General features: G+C 38.1%; 1 protein-coding gene across 1 annotated transcript in view; it reads right to left on the bottom strand.

Annotated features, from left to right (window-relative positions):
* GRID1 (glutamate ionotropic receptor delta type subunit 1) overlaps window positions 1-12,736 on the bottom strand; it is a 536,616-nt gene that overhangs the window by 341,348 nt on the left and 182,532 nt on the right. The gene's annotated exons all lie outside the window — the stretch shown is intronic.

Here is a 12,736-nt window from a genome sequence, read left to right as displayed (position 1 = left end):
TCAGAAATCGCAGTGCTGATTTTGCTCTGTTTGATCTACCAATTATATCTTGCATAAAAGTATTCGCATACCCCTGACAAAGCACTCTCCTGTTTGCATTATCTTTCCTGGACTTTCATAATACCCTCTGCATTTCGTGTTCCTCAGAACACAGAATGAAAATTCAGACCTAATTTATCTTACAGCAGTTGAGACAGGCCTACGAGTCAGAGCTGGAATCAGAGACATTGGATTGGAATAAAACCAGGACTTTACATTAAAATAGTTTTTTATATATGTGTGTGTATACACGTACATTTTAAAGTCAATTGACTTGTATAATGCTCTTCTGTGACCTTTAGTAATTCACCAGCTATTTGTGGGCTGTGCATTCAGCCACAACCCTGCTATGAACATAAAGAAGAAATAGTAGCATTGTCAAAAATTACAAACAACAAAATTAAATTAACTCTAAAGAACCCTGCTACTCCCATTTTGACATAGAAGAAATATCAAATAGTCCTTTCATGCATGCACAGCAATTAGCCAAGGGGACAAGAAGCTTTGCAGTCTTTGCTTGGGACAGACCTATGGTGTAACACAAATTTTGAAAATACATTAGACATATTCTTCAGTAAACTACAGCTTCTATTACACCACTTAGTTTCTTATGAGTAGTCCTAAATAGCTATTGCTGACTGCTTCAGCTTCTTGCGGCCAGTAGAAGCCCCTACTTCAAAACTTGGGAACACTAAATCTGGAATTCTAACACTCTTGAAATCACTGAGAAAATTACGGTGTTTGATTTAGGAAGGCGTCACCACACTTTAAACCTTCTTTTACCTTTTATCTCCTACACGGGTAAATGATGGCCTTTTTGGTTTTGGGGTTTTTTTTTTTTACTTCCCCACTCTTCCTGTCTGTCTTCCTCCTTTAGCTTCCCATAACTGAAATATTCAGTCACAGTCCAAAACCTGGCTTCACCAAAATGGACAAGTCCCAGATTTAAACATAACAGCAAAAGGGAAAAAAGGGTTAATGAACTTACCCATTTCTTTATAGCTTTACAATTTGAAACACTTCAGATAATGTTAGATACTTGAGTGTAAAGTACTTTCTTCTTATTACAGAAGAACCTGAATGAAAATAAAGGTACTAGAAATTTATGCAATGACTCAGAAAAACATTTAGAATAACACTTGAATGTATGGTAAAATTCATCCCCTCTTCAGCCTTCAAAATCTGTCTTAAACCTGAAGCAAATATAGAAATTCAATTAATTACATTCAATTTTTGTTAAAACAGAAAAAAGCACTATCCTGAGATGCTTCCTTGAAACCACAGGAACACCTAACAATACCTAATTTTAGCTATTATGTTTAAAATAGCTGGTTATAATGTAGAAACAAGGAAACAGACCTAGTATGCTAACCATAGTAAATATGCCTCATGTATACCGCTTTGCTGGTATTACTAGGTAGAAAACTGAGAATATCCAGTAAATATTTTTTGCAGTGCTGACAGTTGTTTTTCTGTTCATTAGGTATCCTGCCATTGCTTTGAAAACTGTTTCTGAGCACAGGCACAAAAAAGTCAATTCACATCATGGGAAACCTTCTATTCCCCCCTAGCCTGAAACTCTAAAGCAAAGATTTAAACGAAAAACTGTTTGTATTGGACAATAGTGTAGAAAGTGACATCTAAATGGCACCACTTTTACACTAATTTTTAAATTAGAAAAACAAACTCACTCCTTACATCTTATGATGACTAAAGACTGAAAGGCATGCACCACAGAAAACGTGCATGGGTTTCCTCCCCTCCTTCGTAAATAAACAACATGCAGCAGCTGATGCTTACCAAAAGGCTCTATGAAGCAGAGCAGGTATTGTCTGTACACTGAGTGGTTCCAGCAGCTTAACAGAATTAACTTGAGTTGGAACTGGCTTCCACTACACTCCTTTTGTAGCCTACAAAAGAACTATTCTTGATAAAAACTGATGAATTTTAAGTCCTTTATAATACGACTTCCTTAATACTGTGTGGTAGGAAGCTCTACAATTTAATTGCACTTTCCATGGAAAAGTACTTTCTTCCATTTGTTTTAAATCTTTTCCGACTTTTTTTAGACACCCCTGTGTTCCCATATTACAAAATGCAAGTAATTCTCATTCCCTACTCATATTTCTGTACCACCCATATTTTCATACACTACTATACTATTATCATATCTTTTCATGCAGCAATCCTAATCCATTGTGTTTCTCCACACTTACAGGCAGCTTCACAACTTTAACCATTCTCTTTGTCCTTCTTCTGTGACCTTTGAGAGACATGATCATCAGATCTGCACAGATAATTTGAGAAGTACACTTGAAAAATCAGGTTGGTTGTTCTCCATTCCCTTACTAAGAATTCCTAAGATTTGTCTTTTCTTACTACTACGAAGCATTCAACTAGTGTTTTCCAAGAAATACCCACAACAGATGCAAGATCTCTTTTCCTAAGTGGTAATAACACTTTCAGAATTTACTACTGTGTACACAAATGCATATATATTCTGTGCAGAAACACACACAAAGCATATTACAGCAGGAAATGTTTCTGGATAGCCCTGCAATACTAAGAAAACAAAATGCCTGGGGGGTGGGGGTAGGGTGGGGAACCAACGCAATTTGTCATACCACATCAGAATTACAACTGAACAACATGCATCTACTCATCTCTCTGCCCATTCCCCCTAAACCCATGATTATTCGTAAATGCTTTTGACAGTATAGAAAGCAAAGGATACACATCGACACATTCGGTGTTTAGCCATCATCCAAAAAGAAGTCAAGCGCAGGTATGTTCTCACCAGCTAATAGGCAGATCACCATCACATGCTTTTCCCACCACACAATACATGTGTTGCAGGTGGTGGTTGCATAGCCAGGAATCTGTCACTGCTCTCAGACTGCTCAGAGACAGCATCTCAGCTCAGAGAGGTAAATAAATTGCTTTCTCCGCTATTATGAATCCTAGAGGGTGCAGTGACTGCAAGACTAATTTACAGCCTGATCCAGAGTATCTCAAGATAACTGGAAGTCACTGTATGTAGTACATGAAATTTTGAGCTTCAGGACATTCTAAGAAAAAGCTTAAGGTGAAGGTTATCCTACAGACCTCAGCCAGCACACTGCCTGTTAATATGTGAGCCTGTGCACATCCATCCTCTGACCGAAGGCTTCTGCATCCAGGTTGCAGAATTGGGTTTTGTTATCTTTATAAGTATCTTTAATACATTCATCTAAAACCAGGAAGATAACAGTAGCACACATGACAGCAGTGATGAGCATGCATATTAACAAACACTTCATAGATACACCAGAGAGCAGACATGAATATATTTGTTAAGAACATGGGAATACAAAATATATTCTGTAGAAATGCAGGACAATAAAATTATTTCAAACTCCAGTAACTGCAAATAATATGACTGTCCCTTTAAATAAGAATATCTGTGCTACATTTAAATACATATTTTTCAGAAAACATTGTGAACATCTTTACCTGTCTCAGTGAAATCAAACAGTATATTATGAGGCACCAGAAGTTATTTCCTTGCCACGTTTTCTATTTGTGTTTTCTGATTGTCTATGTGTTTTTTCATTTGCACCCAATTGAGCACTGCTACATCACTTGTTCCTTTGTACTGACCTGCTCATCTGCTGCAATAACTTTTTTGTTTTCCAGTTGGTGATTCCATCTCCTAGCATCTATCATCCTGTTTTGGTACTTTATTCAATTTTACAAACTTGCCACTGCAAATTATTTGCACAAATGGAGAGTGATTTCTCTTTACATTAGCTCCCTCTCCTTAAGACTTGCTCCAGCAATGCACTCAGCAATGCTAAGGCAAATGGTGGAGAAAAAATGGCACAAACACAAACAGGAACTAACGAACTCAAGCGCTCAAGGAGAACTACACACTGGCAAAAGTAATACTAATCTTATAAGGTACAGGAAACCAAGAAAGATTATCTTAGTCCTAGACATCTTGGAAACATATTTCCTTATTTTATAATCCATAGTTGCAGCATAAATCCTCTATTAACCACAGTTAATTTAAAGGAAAGAAAAGAATAGCAGGACACACTATGTTGTTTCAAATGAGTGAAAAATTACATGGCAACAAACAACTACACAGCCTGTTTTTAACATCAAAAAGACGCACAATCCTAACAGGATCTAAAGGATGGACTATACGTAATCCTGTTGTCTTCAATTTCTGCTCATCAACTGAAGCATCCCTATTAAACAGCCTTTATACACTCCCGAATTCAAAAAACACCAAGCAGCTAAATTAATCCTCAAAGTGGATACTACACAAGTGTGTCTTGTGCTGTAAACAGATAATGGGAAAAGTGGTTTAGATCCAAGAAGAAAAAAAAAAAAAAAAATCAGGTTTCTTCCATAACATTAACTTCTTATACTTCACTACATCTGTTTTGTACATCTTACTCACTTTCCAAGCAGTACAAAAATTCATACTCTAATAAACATAGCTGGAGGCCTGGCAGATACTTTTTATCTTCAGCCAACCTTTTAACCTTAACCAGGTATTGCCCTTGTTTTGAGGAGTTTAAAATACTCTTTGAAATAACTCTGTTTTAGAAGCCTAAATTGCTCCATACACAAAGTTCAGGAAAGCTAAATTCTCTGAGAAACATGATCTGTAGATATGTTTTGTTTTCCTTACTGAAATAGCATCTCAAGAGCACTGGGTTCAACTCACATGTTGTCCATCAGGGGTCAGCCTGGTTCATATGACAACTGACAATATTCCTGTACTTACTTCAATGCTACTTCAAAAAGGAAGAGATGGTGAGCAGAAAGAAAACAGCTTTTGTCTTTCAGGAGCTTAATTTTTCAGACACATCAACAACAGGCTGAAAAGATAGTCAGGGTTTAGAGCTCTATTGCTCGCAGGTGGTAATTGCCTACAGGGTTACAGATGCAACTATAAGAAAAAGCACCACCTGGAGGAGTAGTAGGTAGGTAGGTAGATACAGGCTGAATGATAGGTCCTATCCAGGGAGGGACAAACACTGTATAGGTGATGCCCAAAGGGCATAGGGTTTCACTCAGGTTCCTGATGCTGTGCAGTAAAACGCAGTCATTCACAGTTGTATGGTGCCTCTTTCAAGAAAGCTGACAGAGTTATATTTTTAACTAACTGCATGTGTCTTTGGACACTTGTGCAATCTGTCTCGTATCAATATTTAGAAAGTTTATTCATAAAATCATTAATTTTTTAATCTTAATCACCTTAATCCTAGACAGTGGTTTTCCATCTTTGCAAGGTTTTCCAGTGGAGGGACAGGACACTGAAAATTTCACAAATGGCAGTACAGCAAACATCACTGGCTCATTTTACCACATTTTCTGAACGGCTTAGCAGTCACCCAGGGACTTCCAAGAACCTGTGGAGAGTTGGCTAAAACATAGTGGTGCAAGTTTTTTTCTAGTTCAGAGAAATGTCATAGAAGTCATAAGGATGCTGGGGAGGGACTCTTCCTTAGGGACTGTAGTGGTAGGACAAGGGGTAATGGCTTCAAACTTAGACAGGGGAAGCTTGGATTAGATATAAGGAAGAAGTTCTTTACAGTGAGGGTGGTGAAGCACTGGAATGGGTTGCCCAGGGAGGTTGTGGATGCTCCATCCCTGGCGGTGTTCAAGGCCAGGTTGGACAGAGCCTTGGACCATGTGGTTTAGTGCAGGGTGTCCCTGCCCATGGCAGGGGGGTTGGAACTAGATGACCTTAAGGTCCTTTCCAACCCTTACTATTCTATGATTCTATGATTCTAAGTGACAGCAGCAATTATAAGATGAATGCACTGTTAAGCGGCCTCTAATGAATAAGAGCAGAAAAAGAATAAATTAGAAAGAAATTACAAGAAACACTTTGAAAATCAGATGGAAAATGTTTCATTTCAGTATTCAGAATATTTGTAATGAGTCTTCAATTAGTAAAATTTTAAATATATTTTAATGATTTTTTTAATGATTACACAATCATTAACAATATTTAATAACACCTATAAATTACATATTTAAATTTACTGCTTTAAAATATTTATCATTAAGGGGTGTTCGGTTGTTTTTCTGAAAGGTGATGTTGTCGGATTTTTTACCCACACCCCCTCTCCTTGACACTCCTCCCAAAAAAAGTCATTATCCTTCTGCTACTGGGCACTTCAACAAAACTTACACCAAAAAAAGTAAAATGAGGATGTAATAAAATTTTACAGAATCACTGCTTCTTGATTATAAGCTGTTTCAGTTGCAACACTCCATTGCATGTAGCAGAGCAGAAATCATCATTATCAAAGCAAAAGCAGCAAAATCCATAAATGCATACCTGTGTAAATAAAAATTTAGAGCAACATTTCCAGAACCTAACCTCTTTCAGAAACTCATAGATTTAGGAGTGTAATCAGAGCCACCACAAAAAACAGGTGATATTCAGGCAGGAGGTCATTTGCACATCTTTAAAATGAGATTTTTCCACACAAAGTCTGGAAGTAATAGTCTTCAGAGCAGGTGCACTTAAAGCTTCTGGAGAAATTTCCAGCTCACTGCAGCTTGCAAATGTCCCTAGAGAAACACTCTAGGCAGAAGTGGTTACCCTGGAACACCACATGCAACCCAAGGGCTAGACAGGGCTGTTTATCAGCGCAGAGGCAGCATAATTGCGTCCCTGCTTCCTGCGGTCTCCAGTGACAGCAGTTTGATGTTCTGCCCACCTATTTTCCAACCAAAGATGCAACTTTAAGCTGTGATAACAGTCAAAAATTCAAGCAGATCTGGGGAAAGGGCAGATGCCATTGTTCTCAGCCTTTAAAAGACCAAATACCTAACAAAAAAATAAAAAAAATTACACTTGGGTAGGGGCATGAACCTCTGACTGTTATATGCAGTGGTCAGAGAAGCTGGCTATCAAGATTTTGATATTATAACAAGGAGATCATGGTATTCCCTTCCAGGATCCACAACAGGAATCTTGAAGTCACTCATATTTATGTATCACAAAATAAGGTATGTTAAATTTGCCATCATGTCAATATGCAGCTGTTACTGATCACTTGGTAAAAATCTAATACACAATAATAATATAAAAACAATAACAACACTACTTCCCCCTCTAAAAACCTGACATCTTCATTTCACTAGCTAGAAATCACTGCAATAAATACAAAGATTCATATTTTGTAAGGCCAGAAGGATATCATTATAGCCATCTAGTTTGAGCTGCTGCGCCATATTGATACGAAATGTTATCAAATGACTCTCACATCAAGTCTAGAGCTTCTAGGATTCACCACATGCTCAGCTTCACCGATCCAACATTTATCACTCTTAATATTGCAGAAAGTGTCTTTGTCCCAGTCTCATTTTTTCCTAACTTCAGCTTCTCCATTTTGTAAAGGCTTTTTCTACAAAAGTATGGAGCTCCTTACTACCAGAAATATTGTCTCAAAGTCATTACAGAAGGACTGGTCAAACTTTTCTTTTCTGAAGTGAACATTTTTTAATTTCTTAGCACAAGAGAAACAGATGTCGAATCAGCCTTGTACCTCTTTACCGAACATAGCAACTTTCCCATACCCTTTATAAAGCTCACAGAATTGAGCCACACCATATTTTAAGACTACAGTGGTTGCAGATTACAGTGAAACAGGGATGCTAATGCTGTTACCCAATACTCTGCTCTCATAGCTGATATGAATCTTTAAGAGCTTATATTTAGAAGTCACAGAAGGTAATGACCCATACTGTTCATTAAATCACAACTCCTCAAAAATACACTTCTATGTTAAGCAAGTATGATACACATCCTACATTCCCAGAAACATGAGCTCACATCATTTAAATACGATTGCAGAACAGAAATGCTCCTTGCAACACCAGTATAGCTAAGTATCAGTCCAAGTTCCAGATCTTTAATTAGCATAGTTGCAGAAATCTCCCAATCTCCCACGTGATTTACCTGAAAATAACTTCTCTGCAGAAGAAATTTCATTTGTAATGTAGAACGATAATGTTAATAATAAGAAATGTATAGATAAAAGTAAACTAATTCTTAGTAAATGTTGCTGTTAAGTTTCTTTTATCAAATCCTAGTTATTTGTCTAATCTTGTTGATGTCATCCATACTGAGCTAAGGAGAACTTACTAGACACATAAGTAGCCCACTGCTATCAAAGACGTCATTCTCTTTAGGTGAGTGGAGAACATAAGACTAATAGCAAACTCATGGTTTTATGTAATATTGTGATACTCCTACTTCTTATTGATTCCTCCCCTTCTTTAGTGATATATTAAAAGTTATCCACGTCCAATGAAGCTGCATTTCATCAGTACTCTCCCAAAATAAAAATCCTAAGCAGGTGTTATGTACAGGTAGGCATCTAAATTAGTGAAAACACAAGTCAGTACTTTCCTGTGCTATGTCTGGATTTATGCATATCCAGACCTCAAATACTGATTAGTTTCACCTTTCAGCAAAATCAGCATCCATCAGTCAGAGGGAAACTATGTAAGTGAGATTAATGCCAAAGTCACTTTATCCATAGTTCGGAAGGGATGTGAAAAGACATTCTAATCTATAGGATGATCAAACACTTCCAAAACCTCAGAGGTAAGGTTACATGTTCCTGGTCACAACTCAGCAGGTCTGCATATTCTAATTAGAGTACAACACAGGAAAAGGTCAACTTCATAAAATACAAAGAGAATTAATACACAGTGGCCTTGCCATTTCTTTTGATTACATGTTGATTACACTGCCAGAACAAGACTTCACGTACTGCATTTTATTCATATCCACTTTGCCAAACACCTCTTCTAGAAAAAGTGTTAATCCCAAAACGCATTTATTCAGACAGAAAACTTACAGATATAATTGTATGTTAAAGAAGGCCTGGGTGGCTTTTTTCCTGTTGCTTTTGTTATTTCATTACTTCTGTTTCCTACTGACTGTATATTTATCAGTGTTGTTCAACCATAATATTAAAATTCCAAGTGAACAGTAGTCCTTGCACTCCTATTCCTCATAGCAGCTTAATATGTCTGTGCTTGCTGAAACTTCTCTGCCGAGTTTGTATTCCTAGGTGCCACAAGGCTCATCTGGCAAACTCACTCATCTACCCTTAGAAGCAGGACTCCAGGGTCCCAAACACAAAGCCCTGGGGACTTTATGTGGCATCTGCTACCATTTCAGCTCCACAATACAATTGTCTCAGAAAACAAGCAGGCCTCCCCAAAACTCTTTTGGAGAGGTGACATCTCACCACCAGCCAATGCCAAGGCCAAGTAGTGATTTAGGGGTGGGCCACCACAGAGTCCTTTTATTGAATAGAAAGTTGTATTTATTAAATGGGAACATAAAAATACGTATTAATAATGAGATCAGAAGGCTGAAGCCATTCCCCTCTCCCTTTGGGCGTGTTGAGGGCTTGTGGGTTTTTTATTACTGGGGGTGTGTGGGGATGCAGGCTGGTTTTTAATAATAGCTTCCATGTTTCTTTTTTCACTGACAGGCTTCATAGTGACAATCCATTTCAGGGAACTTAAAAAATAAGTTTTACAAATAGCATTTTTGTCTTTGAAGTCATAATTTCATTAATGAGGCTCTTCCAAACAGTAGTCTGCTAAGTAATAAATCTTCTAAAGCTCTTGGGCAAACTTTGGCTAGTATAACTGCACCTCTCCTAGGCAGTGTATTTCAGTGGTGATGACCACCACTTTCCTCATTTATAGGAGTACAATTGAGAATGGCGCATTTTCCTGGAGAAGATCTGCACTCCTAACAACTGTAGTACTGAAATGAGTAACATTCAAGTGCAGCCTTCTCTCATATAAGAAGTATCAACTACTGAACTCACTGATTACAGAAGAGAAATTAGAAAAGGGTATTTCTGCAAAGCAGCCTTCCCCCTCCCTCCCCCCCCACCCCCCACCCCGCCAAGAGAAATGTGAAGATACTTCTGATATTTTTTAAGGAAAATAAAGTTGTTGTAGATTTGGGTGTATATGTATATATATATACACGTCTGGGTGGCGAGATATACATACCTCTCCACTAATACCACAAGGTAACACCAGCAGTAGCATTATGCTTCTTTCATGCATCTTTAAAGTTTTATTTTAAAGGTTTAGGTTTTGTAGTGCTTTGGAATTTGTTTTTGGTGTGAACGGGGGTGTCCTTAAGCATTTCACTACCTGAGTAGCATGCGGCTTGCAATTAAATGGCTATGAATTCAACAAAAGCCAAACATTCAGCAAGGATTCACATCTTGAGAGGCTCACCTTCACGTCCAGCCACAAGATACTCAAGCTTCCAGGTAGCCATCAATTTCTGCATTTTGCAATTCAGTACTGCAATGAGTACATTTCAATTCAAGCACTGGTCAGGTGAGGAGAAGGTTGTTTTAGTTTGGTCTTTTATTTGGGGTTTTGAGGTGCAGGAGTTTAAGAGAATTGACTGTCTTTGTACCTAACACAGAGAAGACCCAAAGATAAGCTTTTTCAATTTTCAAGTTATGTGAGTTAATTAGAAAAGGGGGAGGAGGCGAGGGAGGAGAGGAATCTACTTCCTAAGTTTCATGTAAGCTTGTTACAAATTTTGTTATGCATTATTCTTCCCTTCAGCCATGATTCAGATTTTGCTTTTTATCAATCTTGGTATTTTTCCTCCACATTTCTAATAACTCTCAATGCTCTTTAGGGTTATTTAACTATTTTCCTCTGTACTGGATCTATCACAGTTCAGTACCTTCACAGAATTTAATTTATATTCTTCATTTTCTGTGCTATTAACAAACATATTAAACATTAGAACACATATAGCATTATTCCCTAATTAGGCTTTTCCCAAAGCTCCAGCCTCATCCATTTAGCATTATCCTTTGCTTACAGTTGCCCTGCCAACTCTTAGGTGACATAACAGCATCTACATCACAGTCGATTTGAGTCAATTGATCAAGATTTCATGAAATGAAGTATCAAATGCTTTACTAAAGTCCAAATATATTACATTTACTGCATACCTTTCATTCACCAGATTTGTAATTCTATCAAAAAGGTAATCAAGTTTGACATGCCTTTCATGCCCTGCTTTTAACTTTCACATTTTTTAGCCAAAACATACTCACCACAGTGTACTTGCAAAACTCATAACCACTGTACATGCAAAGCTGAAAAGAAATAATTTTGTGGTCCCAGAGGTTGAGCAAACATCACTATGTGACCACAGGATGAACTCATTTAAGTCTCATCTCCCACACAAGATAACTGACCTCTCACCATGATTCAGCACATACACAAATAAATTTAGGGTGATTAAGCTGCTTTTGATACAATCTGTACAACTGTACGTAACTCCAAAATCCAAATCACAGAGCTGTAGGCGATCAACTTCAACACCCACTTGGCTCTGCATTCTGTTAATTCTAGACAACAAATGAGTCCTTTAATGAACACACACCAGCTACATTTTTTTCCTCCCAAAGCCAGACATCATGGCTGCTTCTTAGGTCAAGCTGTGAAAAGTGGAAGCAAGACACAAATTACGGATGACTGTTTTCAACTGCTGGCCTCACTCATTCTTGGCTCTGAAACGCATGCTATGATAGCAAGGGAATCGCCCTCACTCAGATTGCACCTGGAGGCTCCTTTGATTCAAATATAGAGACATGCATGTTTATTTTTCAGCCTGTATTCGGCACTGTGAAAACAAGCAGCTACAACCACTGGACAAAGGCAGAGACTGGCTGCTGCTATGAAGGACTTTCATCAATATATCCCCCATCCTCCTCCTCAATTACACCTGTAGAGACTATCTTATTTTAAAAGCATGAAGAGTAGTTGCATAAATAATACAAACCAAAGCTAATCACTTCCTGAAAACAACCAACTTTCTACATGAGCAAACCAAATTGGGTTTAAAGTCCAATTAAGTGTGAGGCAGATCCCCAGGTGGGGTGGATGAGTAGATTACAGGATACGGACTACTGACTCTTCAGGCTATGCTTTTCAAAAAAAATAATAATAAAGTAAAATTATGTATGAGCATACAGTTCCCTCTCTTTCTCTAGATCACTCTGGGTTCTCTGTCCCATTCTGTTGGCCTTTAACTTAATCCAGATTCCTCCTAAACCATAGACAGTGAGCCTTGCTCAACCACAAACTCAACCAGACCAAGATAATAACCTACTATAGTATTTTAATTGCTTTTAATGCCATGAATCTTTGAGTGGCAATTTCTCCTGCCATGCTGCTAGGTGGGACTCATTTGCCCTATCTGAAGAGCTATGAACACACCAACGCAGAACAAGGCAAGCCACTCTTCATGGCACACTTGGCTGTGTGGCTGGGACAGAGTCCCGCACAGTAATGCTCTTGTAACACTTTTGTGCCACGCTTCCTTACTCTGATTACAGTTTCTTAGACAGCAATCTCAGTGCAAGCATTCATGCAATCAGATACTATTCCACTTGAGCACAGGTGGCAGGCTCCAAACTACGATGTCAGGCTTCCTTACTCCTCACAGTGATAGGCTATATTTGACATCACTGATAGTGATTTTCTTTGACAGTGCCAGCACAGTACACGTTACCCTCTGTGCTGCTCATGCACCAGGGTACAGCATGAGGTAGCTTGTTCCTGGCATTCAGAAAAGGCTTTAACTGACTACTCCAAACTAAACATCCAA

The sequence above is a fragment of the Strigops habroptila genome, chromosome 5 (assembly GCF_004027225.2).
Source record: "Strigops habroptila isolate Jane chromosome 5, bStrHab1.2.pri, whole genome shotgun sequence".
NCBI lineage: Eukaryota > Metazoa > Chordata > Aves > Psittaciformes > Psittacidae > Strigops > Strigops habroptila.
Note: the sequence above shows the minus strand (reverse complement) of the source record. Positions and strands in the feature narration are given on the sequence as shown.